The sequence below is a fragment of the Lycium ferocissimum genome, chromosome 11 (genome assembly GCF_029784015.1).
Source record: "Lycium ferocissimum isolate CSIRO_LF1 chromosome 11, AGI_CSIRO_Lferr_CH_V1, whole genome shotgun sequence".
NCBI classification, from domain to species: Eukaryota; Viridiplantae; Streptophyta; class Magnoliopsida; order Solanales; family Solanaceae; genus Lycium; species Lycium ferocissimum.
Window position 1 is genome coordinate 34919798 of NC_081352.1, and position 19832 is coordinate 34939629.

Below are 19832 nucleotides of genomic sequence, written 5' to 3' on the forward strand. Positions count from 1 at the left end.
ATTTGGCCATCATATATATAGGTACTTTTGTCTTGTACTTATATTTGTATGTTGCTTCTAGAGGGTATGGCAGAAACAAAAGATGCTGGAATGAAAGAGTAAACTGACTGCGTAAACTTAAAATGAAAAGCAAAATAGTAGTACTTTTGGTCAGTCTCATTGTCAAACTTCTCTTAAAACAGATGTTTTAATTGGGCTTTTTAGCCCCATGCATACAGCACCTAGAGGCAAGTTTTAATGCATTCAATTCAATTGACACATATGTTTCGGAGTCACTATGTGACACTTTCTGGCACAAATTCAAATTTAGCCAGATCCCAAAGCGGATACCGGATACAGGGTGGAAAATCAAAAAAATTTCAATTGACGCATATTGCTGACTTTTATACTTTTCAGTACGACATTTTCTTCTCTTTATAGTCTTCAACACTTCTGTTTTTTGTTTTAGTTTTATAATTCTGAGAATACGAACAATGTTAGCTTTGGCAAAAAGCTTTTTGCTCTGCCTACATGGTCATAGTGTCTCCTTCAATTTTTTTTGGCCGAATTGTCAATTTAATATTTTTGATTGAACCTAAATTGTTTCATTAATCAAAAGAAGAAAAAGAAAAAAAAGTTCAATGTTTCAAAATTAATTGTCTGCCAATACAAGTAAAAAGAAAAGGAACTCACATGTGTTTCCTAAGGAGAACATTTTTTTTACTTCTCTTTCCTTAGTAAGATTGTTCCATTGATATTTTTCAGTAACAAGGAATACTAAGAAATAACGAAAAGTGAAAATACAGAAAAGAGAAATAGATAGTACCTTTGTTTCAATTTATTAGTTTTATGTTTCTTTTTAGTCGATTTTAAAAAATATGTCACTTTCTATATTTAATAGTAATGACTCTTTAATTTCAATATGATGTACTTAAAATCATAACAATGACATTTTAATATATTACACATATTTTTAATTTCGGACTACAAGATTTTATATTTGCCTGTTTAAACTCCATATCCGATTAAATTAAGGTGCATAAAGTAAAATAAAGAGAGTAATAAAAAATAAAAAGAAATAAAGAAAAGCAAAAAAAATAGAAAGAATCATTCACAAAGCATGATATTTAACCACCCTCCAAACCAGTGCGCTCTCATCCATTTCTTTGAGTGCTCACAGCCTCTATATATTCGTTCATATCAATGTTACTATATAGTACAAACAAGAAGTAAAAATTTAGATACGAGTTATTGATATTTTGTTTGATCAAAACTAAACTTCAAACATGAAGAATGATTTTGTAGTCCTTTACAAACTTCTTGTAGTTTTATGACATTTTTACAAGAAATTTTCACTTTTTACACATAAAAATCTAAATAAACACATAAGAGATTTGAAAATATCATTTTCTTCTAGTCAACTCATATGCACTTCCAAGTCTCACGAATTTGAAGTTGATTTTTAAAATGATTAAATTTATACAAAAATTATAAATTTAGATGGGCAATTTTGCGAATTGCCCTTCTTTTAGGGTGGTCTTTAAATTTTGCCCCTCAAATTGTTGGTCTTTAAGTTGGGCAATTCGCGATTGCCCTTCTTTGGGGTGGTATTTAAATTTTGCCCTCATATTTGTGGTTTTTAAATTTTGCCCTTTAAAACCCATAGTGTTCGAGTTCGAACCCCGCTACGGTCAAAAATTTAAAAAAAAATTGCAAAGCGAGTTTAAATTTCGCTATGCCTCGGCGGACTTTTAGTTAAACATAACTAAAAGTCTCTGAGGGGGAAAACATTTTTATTTCGAAGCATATATATATATATATATATATATATATTTTTAACTTTTCAAGGTAAACTTTTAGTAATGCCTTAACTAAAAGTGTACCCATAAAAATAATCTAAAAGTATGCCCCATAAGGCGTAAGTTTTCGTCTTAAGGTATAATTAAAAGTTTGTCTTATAAGAAAGTTTAAATTTTGCTATACTCCGTGGAGACTTTTTTAGTTATGTTTAACTAAAAGTCTGGGAGAAACGTACTTTTAGTTATGTTTAACTAAAAATTCCATAGAGGAGAGGCGATTTGCCTTATATATATATATATATATATATTTTTTTTATTTTTTTTTTTTTTATTTTTTTTTGCTTTTCAAGGTAAACTTTTAGTTATGCCTTAACTAAAGAGTATGCCCCAAAGACATAACTAAAAGTATACCTGGATCGGCATACACTCCCCGATCTGCCTTGCGAAATTATTTTTTTATTTTATGCTTGAGCGGGGTTCGAACCCGAACTTCATGTATTCGCCACCTTTCCAAGCGAAGGGCACAACTTAAAGACCACAAATATGAGGGGCAAAATTTAAAGACTACAAATTTGAGGGGCAAAATTTAAAGACCACCCCAAAAGAAGGGCAATCCGCGCAAAAAAATGCTTTAAGTTTTGTCCTTCGCCTAAAACCCATGGGTTCCGGGTTCGAACCTCCATCAGTCAAAAATCTAAAAAAAAAATTGTAAGGCAGAGTTTGAATTTTGCTCTGCCCCCTCTGGCAGACTTTGCCTTGAGGCATATATATATATTTTTTTTTTTTTTTTTTACTTTTCAAAGCAAACTTTTAGTTATGCCTTAAGGAAAAGTTCCGCCTTATGGGGCATACTTTTAGTTATGCCTTAACTAAAAGTGTGTCCCATAAGACATAACTAAAAGTATGCCCCTGTAACATCCCGTAAATTCGAGATAGGTGTGAATGCATGAATCTAGTATAAAGGTGATATTTTAGCTATACGAATCCATTCGGGATGAACTCGAGTGAGAAAAAGTCATTTTTGAAGTCAAACCAAAAAGCCAAGTTCTTAAGGCCTTCTAAATTCGTCTAAGTACGAGACTCGTTCGTACTTATGATCATTTTTTGCGGTACTTGCGTTAGTAATTTGAGAAAACTCAAAACGAAAGTTGTAGGCCTTTGAAATACCTTTCCAACCATATATTATGGAGCTCAACAGATATGTGTCGTGCTATAAGTTATGACCGTTTCTTTCGGGACGCCGCGCCGCGCGCGAAGTGCCGCGCGAAGTTCCCCTTCAGTGCGCGATCGCGCACCCGCAGGCAAGATATTCGCCTTCGCGTGCGGATCACCTGCACGGTGGGTCTCAATGCGCGGCCGCGCACCGACCACGACATTCTAAGAGCCAAACTTCGTTATATTCTTTCCCACTTCGTTTTAAACCAATTTTTTACGAGGTAAAGAACCCTAAAGAAGTCTCTCAAGCCCTAAGGACTAAGCTCTTCTCTCCCAACCTTCAAGAAACTTTAAGGTAAGCCTATTCCATGCAATCCAAGTCAATTCCAACATACGTTCACGATCATTAAGCAAGAATCCATCATTCTTAACATAGGGTTTTCGAGGAAACCCATCTCAAGGTTCAAGAATTCAAGATTTTGGAAATCTTCTTCAAAGCTCAAGTCCTTAATTCAAGTTTTGGAGCGACTAAGGTATGTAGAAAGTTACTATCTACGTGTGGGAACATCATTGTTCTTCCCCACGCCTCATAATCCATAAATTATGATTCTTTACGAAAACTAGGGTTTCTATATCATGTTCATGATAACCCAGTCCATGTCCATGATTATATTATGTATGAATTGTTATAATTCCATCATTGAGTTCTTAATATTTCTTTATGATTATTAAGAATCGTCCGTAATCCATGAAAACCCATATATCTCATTCCATGGGTTCATGCACGCTAGTTTATGATATATTATGCTATTTTCAAGAAAATACTATACATGTTTTACAAGTTCATGCAAGCAAGCTATAATTCATGATATCCATGTACAAGAAAGTTATATTCATGAAAACCATGGCGCAAGTGCCACTTATTTTACATGTTCAAGTTTTGGGAGTTGCTTTAATTACCGAGGAAGGCTTCGGATAGCCCGAAACTACGTAGCCACCGTAGGACGAGGATCGCTCCACCCATGTCCCGGACGATCACTCATAATGACGATCCTTTCATATTTTATTAAATCTCATGTTCCTCGGCCAAGATCCGAGTGTTCTAGCGGGACGCATGCACGTGCATCATGGATCGGTTATAAGTTATTGCTCTCCCTACTTATGATATTTTTACCATGTTATATATATGTATGTATTCATGTTCATGTCCAGTTTCAGTTCTTATCATATTATCCCATGTCCCATGTTATTTCATTCAGTTGCTTTACATACCGGACATACATTCGTGGCGCGTCCCCCCCTTTCTATTGCCGGGCCTGCATTTCACGATACGGTACTAATTTACGGACGACGTATCCGCTCGAGGGACAAAGACTCCTCGTACATCGCGAGCCCCATCTCATTCGGGGTTTAGTCAACTCTTTGTTTTATAATTAGTTATGCATCTAAGGTATCTTCGGGGGCGTTGTCCCAAGACAAGTATATTTTCTCGGTCGACTCGTGATAGAGGTTTCATAAACTAGACAAGTCGGTTATGTTATGTCGTACTTTTTTGGAGTCGTATAGCCATTTTTGGCTCATTCATGTTATTTCCGCACTCATGTTTAAACAAGTAATTTTATTAAGTATATGACTTATTACGTTTATAAAGGCTCATCATGCATTCACATTATATTTCGCTCATATTATGCCTTATGATGATTCAGTCAGCCATGTGGTTCGCTCGGTCACATGCAGCAAGGCACTGAGTGCCGTGTTTCGCCCAGGCCATGGTTCGGGGCGTGACAGCCCCATAAGGCGAAACTTTTTCTTAAGTCATAACTAAAAGGTCTATGCTTAAGGAAAAGTTCTGACTTATGGGGCATACTTTGAGACTTATGGGCATACTTTTGGTTATGCCTTAACTAAAGTCGCCCCATAAGGCATAACTAAACTATGCCTTAAGGAAAAGTTCGCCTTAGGTAAGTGATTCTTTAGTTATGCCTGGATCCAAGATAATCCTTTAGTTTTTTCCGCAAGGAGTGTATGCCGAATCCGGCATACACGCCCCCACCTTAAATTATTTTTTTATTTTACGTCTTAGCGGGGGTTTGAACCAAGAACCTTCGTATTCGCCCACCTTTTCAAGCGAAGGGCAAAACTTAAAGACCACAAATATGAGGGGCAAAATTTAAAGACCATCCCAAAAGAAGGGTAATCCGGGCAAAAAAATGAATTTAGATTATACACGAGGCTTTACTTTTTAAGAAGTGTGGAAAATTGCGTGGGCTCTCTACTATAGGTAGGCCTGTGCACAAATCGGTTCAACTCGAATTTTCGAACCGATTCGAAATAATTGGGATAATTCAATTTGGATAATACAATTCGATTTCGATTACGAATGGAATTGTAAAATATTACGATTTAACGGTTCGAATGCAGTTGACTTTAATTATCAACCGAACCGAACCGAACAAATCGAATTTATATGCCACTAATTACTATATATATGCTAATAATGGTGAAGTAATATTCATTTTATATTTTATAATTTATACCACGGGGCCCACGGCACAGCCCAAATCCTAAAATTCCTAGACCTAATATTATAATATTCTTTAGACTTTCAAGATTCTGTCTCAAACTCACTTTCAAGTAAAATCAAAATACACCGTCTTCTCTTCTCAAGCTGGGTTTCAAGGTAAAATATTAGTTTTCATCTCTATTTTTTTGTTGATATTTGTGAAGCTTATCAAAGTTGAAGTTAGTTTCTCACAAACATATTATTGTGTGTGCCAACGTAAAGGATACTAGTTGATTTAGTGTGAAGGACATTGTCTCACAAACATATTATTGGCGAAGGTCGCATGTGACTCCAAGTGATAAGTCTACCTTTTCTATTTTTGTCTCTCGTTTTTTTTTTGTTCGATTTTGAGTGATTCTAAACATCATCGAAAATCTTGGGTGGCGTAAGATATGGGTTTTTTTAGCTTCACTCATGATTGATTTGCGAAACCCCGAGAAACTAAATTTCCTTGTTCACTAAAATTTTGGATTGAAATTATGTGTAGAATGATTTCGGGTTTTATATTTAGTTAAAGATAAGAGAGAAAAGCTGATATGATCTATTGAAAATGAGTTTTCATTATCGTTTCTTGCTATATGTGCATGGATATGTTGAAAAATTAATTATCTCAATTTTGTTTTGCTTATTTGTTGTTTGATTTCAACTCGTATAGATATGTTCTAATCATTTTTGTCTTTGTGTGTAGAAAACTGTGACTAACGATTAGAAAAGCGCTTACTTTTTTTTAGTTAAAAATAGTTTTGAAGCTGATATTTTGATAATTTATTCGGTAAACGTCATATTGCCGATTCAGCTTGAAGTTTGAACCAAACCGAGTGGTTATTGTTGTTTGTTTATCTGTGGTGTATGTCGAGTTCTAGTACACATTTAAGATTGGCATTTGAATAACAACCTTAATATTAAGTGTCTCATTCATCATTTGTACTTGTCCTTTTATAGATGGCGATCTCGGGATCTCAAGGTATGGAGGTTGAAAAAGCAAGTGATGCTTTAAATGAATCATCGGATACAACGAACACAAGCCCTTCTCCTGGCCGATCTCTGGATCTCCTTCCAAAAAAAGAAAATCCATGAAAGAGATCCAAGGCATGGAAGCACTTCGAAAAGTTCACAATGAAGATGGAATCAAAAAAGCAAAATGTAAGTATTGCCACAAAACTTATGACGCTTCTTCAAAAGGTTGTGGTACTAGTAATTTACTTGCACACATGGTCGTTGGAAGGTGTCCTAAGTTTCCCGTCATCTTCAACTTGACAAAAATCAAACACGCCTTGCTTTTTACCTACTAAAGATGGTGAAAAAGGTGAGGTCTCACTTGTCCCTTGGGAATTTAATCAAGATGTGTGTGGAGGGCTTTAGCTCGTATGGTTATTATCGATGAGCAACCTTTTAGTGTTGTTGAAAAGGAGGGGTTTAAATCTTTTGTTAGGAGTGTCCAACCCATGTTTCATGTTCCGCTTCTCGTACTACGTGACTAGAGATTGTTTTGAGCTTACAATGAAGAGAAACAATCTTTGAGAAAGTATTTCAAAGACACAAGACAGAGAATTTGTATTACTACCGACATGGACTTCAATTCAAAGAATTAATTATATGTGTGTAATCGGTCATTATATTGACAAAGATTGGAAATTACATAAAAGAATATTGAACTTTTGTCCAATCATTAGTCACAAAGCGTCAAGATTTAGCTAGTGGTATTTCTAAATGTTTGCTTGAATGGGGATTGGATAAGATTTTTACTATTACAAATTGATAATGCAAGTTCTAATGATGTCATGGTTAAGGAATTGTCAAAACAATTTACTAAGTGGAATACCAATATGATGGAAGGCAAACACCTTCATGTGAGGTGTATGGCTCACATCATCAATTTAGTTGTTCAGGATGGCTTGAAAGAAGGGAGTGTGCTCGTGGAACGTGTTAGACAAGGCACATTTAGGTCTATTAGACAATCTCCGCAAGATGGAATAGGTTTAAGGATTGTTGTGATCTTGACAAGATAACATCTAAGAAATCTTTGTGCCTAGATGTCCCTACTAGGTGGAATTCCACGTATTTGATGTTGAGTGTTGCTATGGGTTATGAGGAAGCTTTTACAAAATATTGTGATGTTGATTTTGGATTGGTGAACTTTATTACTGATTATCTTTGTGAGGATGGAGAAGCTGCAGGTGCTCTCCTAAGTAGTGATTGGGAAAGTGTTAGACGCATTGTGAAGTTTCTTGAAATCTTTTATCAACTCACTCAAGGTATCGGGTTCACTTTATGTTACGTCTAATGTGCACTTTCTTGAGATTTGTGAAGTTGCTTCTTCTTTGAAAGAGCTCATGGAAAATGATGACATTGTCGTACGACAAATAGCAAAGAATATGAAAGAAAAATTTGACAAGTATTGGGGCGATCCACTAAAAATGAACAAAATGATCTTTATTTCATGTGTGCATGGATCCTCGCCACAAGCTTCACTCTCTTTCTTTTGCCCTAAGTACTATGTTTGGACCAACACAAGGGGTGAAAATACAAGAGGAAGTCAAGACATACATGGTATCTTTGTTCAATGTGTATGCAAAGAATAATGTTAATTCATACTCATCTTGTCCATCTTCACCTACTTCATCAAGCACATCCAAAGGGTAGTATTTGTTCATCAAGTCCAAATAGTTTGAAAAAAAAAAAAAGACTCTCAAAATTCATGCAAGATTTAAATAGGCATAAGAATGGTGGGGGTGTTGATTCTAAAACAGAGTTGGATAAGTATTTGGGTGAAGATATTGAGGAAGATAGAATTGGATTTAATATTTTATCGTGGTGGAAGCGAACTCACCTAGATTTCCTAGTCTTGGTGAGATGGCTCGTGATGTGTTAGCCATTCCCATTTCTAGTGTGGCATCTCGAATCCGCTTTCGAGAGGGCGTATACTTGATCCATTTAGGAGTTCACGACTCTAGAATGGTGCAAGCATCACTTGTGTGTTCTCAAGATTGGCTTCGTAAAGAACCAACCCCGGTTAGAGTCAAGAAGATTTGGATAATCTTGAGCGGCAGAACTTGGTAAGTCTATGTACTAAATTTGTCATGTTTTAAATCTTTAGACTATTGTCATACGGAGTGTTTATTTGTACTTTTTTGAACTCTACAGATTTGATTAATACTCTTAAGAGAGCCTTACCGTCGACATATAGTTGCAAGTTTAAAATATGTAGTAACTTGTAAGTATTCTAAAATCGGTTTCGAATCTTTTTTTTTTTTTTTTTTAAAAAAAGCTTCGAGTTCGCTTTTGAATCGCTTTCAATATTTTTTTTTTCTCTCGTTTTAAGGTTCGCCATTTAATGTTTTCGTATTTATCCGATTTCGGTTCCCATTTTCTACTTCGGTTTCGAGCTTTTTATTTTCGTTTTTATATTCATTTTCTCCTTCTATTTTTGAATCGTTTAACTAGTAATATTTATTTGTGCTTCTCGTTTTGTAACTTCCTTTTTATTCTTAACTTGAAGGTGCTATTTACATCTAACATTTATATTGACTGTAGGACCATTTGAGCTTATTATATTGTACAGTTTCTTCTCATTGACCGGTTGAATGGTTCAAACATATCCTTATTTCATGTGTTTGATTGGTTTCCTGATTATGAAAATGATAATGGTGGTATCCGTTTGTTCAATTCAACACTGTTTTTTGAAATTTATAGCACTAATGATCGCTTATTCTTTCAAGTTTCGGACCATGCTTGCTTGGTGAGATGATTGCTATTGGTTGGAAAGGATATGGTTGTTGCCCGGTACCTTCTAGGCCGTTTCTTGCTTTTGCTGCCTTTTCTTTGCCACTACTTTAGTTATTACTTGTTTACTATTGAACTATTGTGGGATCGGGATGTACTAAATTTAGGATTGCATTACATTTGGGCTTTGGCTACTTTCTTAGTCACCTATGTTCGCGATTTTAATGGTTGAACTTAGTTCCTATTTCTACATTTACTTTAGCGTGTTCTCTGCACTTAACTTCAGAAGTGGTGCAAATGAATGTCTTCATGCACACCTTGCATTGGATATTCATGGTGCCTCAAGCTGAAATGAAAATAATTGCTTGTTTAAATTTCAAACAAACCAATAAATCGATTTGTGCAATCGAACCGAAATAATAAAAAACGAATCGAATTGAACCTAGAATGGATCGAGTTTGGTTGAGGATTTTACGAAGTCGAAATTCGAAATTTCAACTCGATGACGGCCAAAATCGAACCGAACCGATTCGTGCACAGGCCTAACTATAGGATCAATATTACTACTATTACCTACATTATTAAATCTTTACTAAAATAACCAATAATTTACCAATTGTACCAAATATTGATGTTTCCCCATCTCCCCCCTTTTTAGACTAATTAAGTGGTAATTAGTTTTACAGATTGTACCAAAATTAAATCCTCGCTCAATTCCCCTTTTTTGGCCTAATTATGTGGTAGATTTACATATATATATTTATTATATTTACTTTGTGTAAATGCCCGTTAATTATGCTCTACACTCCAAGATTAAAACAAAAAAAAATCATTTCCTGAAGGTTTTAAATGTTAATTTTTTTCATTTCAGTTACATCATTCTAATTGTATGTTAATTCCATTATAATGTATTTGTGTTGTATATACTGATAATTGGGTAAGCATTTTTCACATTACAGTGTATCTAGATTTGATTTTGTATATACGTTACATTATTCTTATTGTATGTTAATTCCATTATAATGTATTTATTGTATATACTGATAATAGGGTATGTATTTTTCACATTACAGTATATCTAGCTTTGATTTTGTATTTTTACTGTATTTTTTTGTATGTACGTTACATCATTCTTATTGTATGTTAATTTCATAATAATGTATTTGTGTTGTATATACTGATAATATGGTAAGTATTTTTGACATTATAGTATATCTAGCTTTGATTTTGTATTTTTACTATATTTTTTGTATGTACGTTACGTCATTCTTATTGTATGTTAATTTCATTATAATGTATTTATGTTGTATATACTCATAATAGGGTAAGTATTATCATTTCACAAAAGTTTTAATTTTTTCATTTCAGTTATCTCATTTTTATTGTATGTTAATTTCATCACGTGTATACTGAGTCATGTATTAAACACTTTCATTAAATAATATTAATATTATCAAAACAAAGAGGTGAAGATAATTGGATATTGCCTAAACCTATAAAATAAACAATCAAAGTTGATTTAGTTACATACGATTTTGAGATATTAAAAAGGTTAGTTGCCATTGTCGGTAACTATTTATAGTGGGGATTCAGTCCCATATGTACATCCCTTCTGAGAATATTGATTTTTGGGAAGTCTTTTCGTTATCGGATTCACAAATATTTTTGAAAAATGAATGCATATATCCAATGGGATAAATCCATAGTTAGATATTCAATTTGTACATAATTGTTTTGTGACTCCAGCTTGGAACTTACTGCGGGGCGTGAATCGCCTCAACAAGATTAAAAATTTGCCTACGCAAACTTCGAAGAGAGCATTCTATTTTTATTAAAAAAAAAATTGTGATATATATGTTTATTTAAAGTCTATTTTTAAAGTTTTTTTAGATGCGAAGTCATTAATTAATATTTTATAATCGTCAAGAGAAATACAAAGTTGTTAACAATTTTTTCAAATCAATTTATTCGAAAAAATATTCAAGTGACAACAATATAGCTAATCAATCACGTCACTAAATTTTTTTTTTTTTTTTTTTTTTATAAAAATTGTTTACTCCCTCTATCTCAAGTTTTGTGACACAATTTGAATTTTAGGAGTCAAATTTTATTATTTGTATCCGGAATTCGGACATACAATCTTTAAGTTTTTTAAAATACAATTTACATATTTAGAACTATATATAAAAATATTATAAGTTACAATAATTTTTTAAATAAATTAGCAATAAAACATGATAAAAAATGGGGCCCCAAAAATTTGGGGGCCCAAGGCCATTGCCTTAGTGGCCTTTGGCCTCGAGCCGGCCCTGCTTCTGTGCTTATTTGAGTCCTTTGTAAGCATTTGCAGTTTGTGTCATCGCGTCTAAGTTTACCAGCTCAAAGTTCCATATATAAAAGATAAGAAACACATTTTTACTTGTTATAAGATTTCTATTTCGTGAAAAATACTCATTGGGAGATGAAATTACATCGTGGTATGATTCTATCAATTTAACAATATGATATGCCTCCACATATTAAAAAGATTATCATTTTTTTGAGTGGATTGCCCTTCAAAGGCATTGGTCTTTAATTTTTTCCCTTCGCCTAACTTTGGGTTTGGGGTTCAACCCTCGGCTTAGTCAAAAATAAAAAATATCGCAAGGCAGAGTTTAAAAGAAATTAGGCCTATTCGGCAAAAGTTAGGGCAAGTGCAAAGTTTTGCAAAATTCCTGAGTAAAAAAAAATAAAAATTGTCTTAATGCAAAACTCTACCTTAAGTAGAGTTTGCAGTCAAACTCTGCCTTGCGATTTTTTTTTTTTTAATTTTTGACTGAGCGGAGGTTCGAACCCGGAACCCAAGAGTTTTATGTGAAGGACAACAATTAAAGACCAACAATTTGAGGGGCAAAAATTAAAGATCACCCCCGAATAAGGCAATCGTTCAAATTGCCCAAAGATTATTGTACACATATTCAACCCATTTGAAAATAAGCATAATTTCAAAGACTTTATAACATGAGAAATTTTAACAAAGCTGTGGAGGATTTTAAGCATGGGTATCAAACTATGAAAAAATAAATATATGAAAAAGCTAAGGAGATTCAACATATAATATATTAGTATGTATGCATTTTTTTTTTAAAATTATAGTAGCTAAAAGATATATTATGTTCCTCTAAAGAATGTCATCAAGTTAATGTCTTCAACCTTTAATGAAAGACCAATTAATATCTAAATAAGACTATCATTTTTATTTCATAATCTTAAATGACATAACAACTTTGAAGTAGAAATATCATCTTTCCGAATAATACCTTTCCTCTCATTCTACAACTTGAAAGTGATTATCTTTACATGATTTCATGCAAGTTTCTCGTATTACATGCATATATACACAAAATTGTGACGTTTTAAAATTAATGAAATAGGGGGAAACAAACATAAGAGAGAATAGTTTGTCCTTCTTGAGAAGCAAATTAGTATGAAGCATCTGTATTTCAGTAATCCTCCCAATTTCTAAGCCAGGCAACACAACTATTAAGTAGAAAAAGGTTTAGATAAATGAATAAAACTGATGTAATAAATTAATAACGTTATTTTAGCATGTCAATCCCTAACTCTTATAAAAAATAAAAAATAAGTTTTGACAGTGTGTTAATAACAGCGGGCACATACAAAATGAATCACACCCTTGCAAACTTTTCTCAAAGATCGTTCGCTGATACTGATAGAATTAAAAAGGAAGAAAACAAATATCTCACGGTAAATTAACAAAGTAATTAATGATAGAGACTTTTAAATCCTTAAATTCTTGCAGCCTCAATGTCTAAACCAAAAGAAACAATGAAGTACACTTTTATCTTTTTGCCAAGTCCAAGGAAGAAGAATAAGGTAAGTACAATAAATATATTACATAACTACAACGGAAGAGAGAAGAGGAAAATAAAAACACTGGCGAAAATTTATAAAAAGACTATGTACCTTTATTGAGATTTTTAACGATAGAAAACTTGACATATATATACCTACACTGATAAATCCTTGTTGTTTAAGGATATGTTGCAACGACAAAATTGTTTCGGGAATCTTATTTTTGAGCAATGGCGAAGCCACCCGATTTACACGCGTTTGTGTTTGAAAGCCACTTTCCAGTCATAGGCTATAAATTTCATGCTTGATTATAGAATAGGAATGGCGGATTCAATCTCAAAGTTAAGAAGAGAATTGGTTTGTTAATGAATAGGTGTGACTTTTGATGAAATAGTATCAAACGGTAAAGTGCAGCCAGTTGATTTTAAAAGCATACACTCCGTGTTGAATCATCTGATTTTTCCAAAGAACTTCAACCATTGTGACTGTTAATGAAAGAACGGCATTGTGTTGCCCGTAGGCATTAGTTCTTTTTACTTTTTTTTTTAATTAGGATATTTAAGTTATTTAGAAGGACATTTTAGTAATTTAACTTTTAAGTTAGGGGTCTCATGCTTTTAATATAATATAGATACTGACAAAAGGGCAAGTATTTTTCATATTACAATATATCTAGCTTTGATTTTGTATGTTTTACTGTATTTTTTGTTTGTTTGTATGTATAGGTAATAGGTTATATTTTTCTTCCACTGATAATTTTTTATCTACCTATTGTTCATTATGTTTATAGAAAAGTTTTATAGATGTGTTTTGTATTTTAATATGTTTTGTTGTATATTAAACGCAAGTGATAAAAATTTATGGGAATACGTTATTGGACAGCAAAATTTGTTATTAGAGGAGAAGATATGAATAGCAAAACAAGGTAAATGGTAACAGCATATCCCTTAAAATAAGTCATCATTAAGGGGGATTCTATTCAAGATAAATTTATATGATACCCGTATTTATCCTATTTTTGGTAGTTTTGGTAATTAATCTATCGTTATTTTCAGTAGATTTGATTTTAATGGTGCTATAGGTAAATAGCACTATAATATTACATGTACACGAAAACATAAAACTTTAGTTCCCTATGATGTTCAAAGAAATATTGTCTAGAGGGACAAGTTCCAACTTTGTCTTGTAAACATTTGCTTGAAATGCCAGTGTGATAAAATCAAATTTTAATCTCCTTTCATCACCATTTCATTAATTCTTAATTCACCAAATTCCTCTACTAAATTATCAAAACAATGGAAATCCGCTACTACACCTTCAACTACCTCAGCACAAGATATTGCCCTAAAACAATATGTATCTTCCATTAAATCAACATCTAATGTTTCTTCTAAGCCTCTCAGTGAAATAATAGCCGAATGCCTCAACTTTAATGACTCTGGTAAGCTCACTTTTCAATTTTTTTTCCTTATAAGTAGAAACACTTAAAATTGATTAATTATTTGTGTTAAAGATTTAAAATTGGTAGTTGAAAAGTTGTCTCATACCAAAGAGTTGTAGAATTACCCTTGTAGTTTCTTGTTATTCTTGTATTTAATTGAGCGTATTATTTTGTTGTAGTTATTGTTCCTTTTAAGAATGCTTGAACTTTAATGACTCTGATAAGCACACTTTCCAATTCCTTTTTTGCTAGAACATTATAAGGAGAAACACTTAAATTGATAAATAATTTGTGTTAAAGATTTTGAATTGGTAGTTGAGTGTTGTCTCGCTTATCCGATGATAATAGTAGTTGTAATATTACCCTTTTAGTTTCTTGTTATTGGATTTTTGTTATGCTCACTTTCCAATTATTATTTTTTGCTGGAAGAGTATAAGGAAAAACACTTAAAATTGATTAATTATGAGTTAAAGATGTGATTTTGTGAGTTGAAACATTGCCTCACTTATCCACGATACTAGTAGTAGTTGTATATACGCTGAAGTTTCTTGTTATTCGATTTTTGTTAAGCTCACTTAGGGTGTGTTTGGTACGAAGGAAAGTGTTTTCATGGAAAATATTTTGTACTGGGATAACCCCCTAATCCCTGTAACCAAGTGGCCCCTATGTCTTAGATAAGTTAAAACCTGAGGAAGGACAGCTAATAAATATTAGCTTCTCTTTGTTTATTCTTTTGTTGACTCTTTCGATTGTGTTTTTTTACCTTGCTATATTGAGTGGACTTAGTTGTTCAAATTAGAGAAGAGTTGTTTAATATTAATGCACATTATGATAGATGCCATCATATTGGTACGACATCATCACTATAAGAAAAACTATATTTGGAAAAAAAAAATTATTATCATAAATTAATTATTGTTGTAAAAAGTACTTTTGGCAATTAAAAAAAATTAAATATTTTGTTGCATGAACTTTTCCCAATTAACTATTATCGTTAAATCAACGCCAAGTAACAATTTTTTTTTTTTTTGCATAAGATTTTTGCAACAATAATTAATACTATGACAACAAATTAAATTTTAGCAATAAAAAAAATCATTCTAAGAACAATAAAACTAAATTATTGCCAAATATAAAATTTTTTATCACATTTCTATACTTTCAGAAATGTTAATGCTTTGCTTATTGTACTTAGGACAATGTTAGTTTGGTAGAGCAATAGTGAAGAGGCTCTCCAGCTTTCCTGCGACTTCTACTTTCTTTGGCTCCGATTTGGGAATTTTTGCTGTGTACACAGTTGTTCTACCACGTAGAAGATGATATTACCTTCCTCTGCTAAATGTATATTGAAATGGTAGAAGTAGAAGTATCTGTCGATATGTCTTTTTTCATTCCTTCTTGAGTCCTGATTTTGGAGTGGGGCATCTTTGAACTTCAATAATTCATGTTGTGACCTTGAAGTCTTGATAATAGTTCGAGAACTCCTAAATAGGTCACCACAAATTTTTAATTGCCAGATCGAAAAATTCTGCCACAATGTCTAAAATATCATTCCCCACTTTGGAGTTTGGATCTTCCTCTGTCTTGGGAATTCTTTATGATATTTGATAGCAAAAAGCTTGAACAAACATGTAAACTACGATGTTGGTCCAGCTATTGTTATCCTAATATAGATATTTATGCATTATCCTGGGGGCTTAAAAGGTATCAAGCAAGTAAAATTAGATCTTGTGGTGGTATTATTATATTTTTTATCTTATGAAGTAAGTAGTAAATTTTAGTTAAGGCATCAAGAAGATGCATATTTACAGAAGGTATCAAAAGGTTAGCTCCAGTACAATGCTAGATCAAGGAGCTAAGAAAATCCCAATAAATATCACAGGAGATGATAGGTCTAACAGTAGCTATAGACTGGTTGTAATCTAGTGGAAATAGTAAGGCAGTGTAAACTGTAACACTTTCGAAAGGGGACTACTTATTTGGATGTAGTTATACCTGTGAATATATAGATTAACTGTTACCATTCTCAAAAAAGGTAGAGAACACCCCTAAACTCGACACGAATTATTATTTTAGTCCCCAAATTATTGCCACACTTAAAAACACCCTTTAATATTGGCAAATCAATTTAAATTCACCTCAGATTGCCACATGGCACAACAAGAAAATGCCAAGTGACAAATGCGTGATTCACGTTGTCGAGGTGTCCTAACACGGGGGTGAATTTAAATTGAGTTGCTTTTTCTTTTAGGGGTGTTTTTAGGAGGGTCAATAGTTTGGTGACTAAAATTTTTAAAACGCTGCTTTGAAGCTTAGTGTTCTTTTACCCACTCACCAAAAAAGATCCCAATAAATATCATCACTGTTTACAGGGGTATGAAAATTCCAACTGAACAAACTAGCTAAGCATTTTGAGGTGGTATTTTTATTTTATTATGGTTGCTAGAGCATTCCAAGATAGTGCTTTAAGGTCTTTTCTCATGTCTGCTTAATGGCTTGGAAACTATATATTCTTTTCAAAAGATGTCAGATGACTTGGGGCTTCAGCAGGTGGGATCGAGAGAGGACTACCTGATAATTCATCACAAGATTCCTTGTGATGTAATTAGATGTAGACAAAGAATGCGCGGCTTAGAATATCTATTTATTTTTGCATACGTTGTCTGTATGCAATTGCATGCAATTGCCTTACAAACCATTTTATCTCCATATTCTTCTGATTTTTTTTTAATTGTAGGTGATTTAGATTCTTACATGAGTGATTCAGAAACTAGTAGTAATGGAAGAAGTTTGGAAAATGTATTGGATGTACCATGGTTATCAAATGTAGAAAAAAGCAACACGTCATTGCGGCGGAAAGAAATAGCAAGAGAAAGGAAGGAAGAGATTAGTCGTTTCCACCAGTTGGTTAAACAACGTGCCTGTAAACTGGGGGACTGATACTACCATTAAAGTGTTTGGTAAATGGGGACGAGAAACTGGCCTGAAAGAAAAATATAGTAGGCTAGAAGGGTAATAATGTCATTTAACCTAAAAGGGGCATTTTTGCTTTTTCAACTTCGACATTCGGGCCTTCCCACTTTAATAAAAGATGACATTTACGAGCAATACAAAGAATCTACTTTATTTTCAAGTTACTACATTAATTTTTCTTTAATGGAATATACCAAGTGAGAGTACTAATCATTTTTGTTGGTGACCTAATAATGTAAAAGTTATACTTCTATTACACGGTTAAACTCATTGTATAACAGAAAATAAATTTGAACTTTTTAAACAGTGACTTGGATTCTTGAAACTTGACGAGACTACTTAACGCATCCTTTGACTTATAGAATCATTCTCCACACGTCATCATTTGTAATAAAATCATGTCTGGGCGTTAAACTCACTGCCCATCATAGTCAATGTATGACTTTATCTGCAGTCAATATAATTTAGATACGATCTTATTATGGTGCCAATTGTTGTTTACGGCCACTCAGCTATACGATTAGACCATCAATAGATACATGTAGTATTTTGTCTTGTACGGCTGTATGTATACTTGTACGTTGGTTCTTGAGGGATACGGTACGGCAGAAACAAAAGATACTGGAATGAAAGAGTAAACTGACTTGGCAGCTACTCCATAAATATATATAAACAGAAAAGCAGAATCTTATACTTTTGGTCAGTCTCATTGTAAAAACTTCTCCGAAAACAGAAGTTTTAATGCATTTTTTTTTGCCCCAACACCTAGAGGCAAGTATTTTAAGTGTGAATTGACGCATGTGGGACTCACTTTTATATTTATACTTTCAATACAACGTTTTCTTCTATTTCTATTTTCCAGTCTTCAATACTTTGCTTGGCTTCAGGTCGCGAATGGAAGCGCCGATTAGCGGGTGTCCCCTTGACTATCTTGCCTGGTACGCACTCGAAGTCTATGTTCACTAGATAAATTAAAAAATGTATGTTGGTGATCTCGCTCCACGCATTGCAACTTTATTCATCCAAGCTGGGTTCAAGATAGAGAGGGAGAGTCCTTCCATTTTTTTGATGCACACGACTTTTTTATGAAGTTTGTTTTCACAGTTGCTTGAGCGACAACCACCTTGCGCCCAACCTTCTCGACTTTCTTTGGTACGAAATACCAATGACTAGTTAATCAGGAAGACAACTATTTTTCTATTCGAGAAGAGTGAGTCTTAGTCCAAGGTGAGAAGCCAGTAGAAAACTTGCTATGGGGATGGACCGAGGAAGGGCGATGGAAACAATGTCAAAAATCTGACCTTGGACACAGGCAACTATCAATTCTAAGTTACTCACCGGATATCCTTCTTACGACTTTATATATAGGCCAAATGCATATGCAGCCCCCTAAATTTGACACTATTTCCCATTTTGACACTCCAACTCAGACTTGTTCTTATTAGACCCTCTAACTTCAGTGAATTTGTATCCATCAAACCCCTCATGACTAAGCTGTACAAATGATATGTGCCTGAAACTCACATGCGCTGACATGGTAAAAATAACGAATGAAGAAATGCCACGTGGCTTTTGAGCAAAATAAATAATAAACAAAATGTTCTCACCCCTGCAATAGTCCCGCCACTATTTTCCAGAGAATTCTCAGTCTTCTTGGTCTGAAACAATATATTTTGCTTTGTACAGAAATTTCGATCAAGTGAGCTCCCAAAAACAGAGAAAAGTTGTGGAAGACGCCCTAAAAATATTTGTTGAGATTAAAGGATAAACAAAGAGAGTGAGTAGCATCTCTTTTGATCATTAGCTACAGAACGAGTATCATACATTCTTATAAAAAGGGACTTGGTTATGTTATTATGTAAAAAAAATGACTCTATAAATTTTGTGCTTCAAATCTATGAACAATAGTTGAAAATGAGCGGGGCAATGGTGAAATTGAAGTGAAATAGTATTTGAAAATGGTGGTAGTCGATTTTCGCTGGTGGGTTTGCCGGTATCACAGTGCCGTTTTCTTGCGAGACCGTGTTTGGTGGATCTTGATTTTTCACTGGTGGTTGAAGAAAAATGGAGGTCGGACATGTATTTTAGGGCGGAAGGAAGAATGGTCCAGACGGTGGGTGGAGAATGGTCGCCGATCTTCCGGTCATCTTCTCGGTTAACTCCGGTAATAGTTGTTGATTCTCATCTCTTTGTGAAAGTTGAATCAAGGAGGAGGGGAGGAAGGAGAGAGAAAAATGTAAAAATATTTTTCTCTGACTTGCTCCAAGAAAAAGTGTGGTACACGCACCACGCTACGTTAGTGTTGTGTGTTTAATAGGCACAATTTGAATGAAGTTTTTGCGTC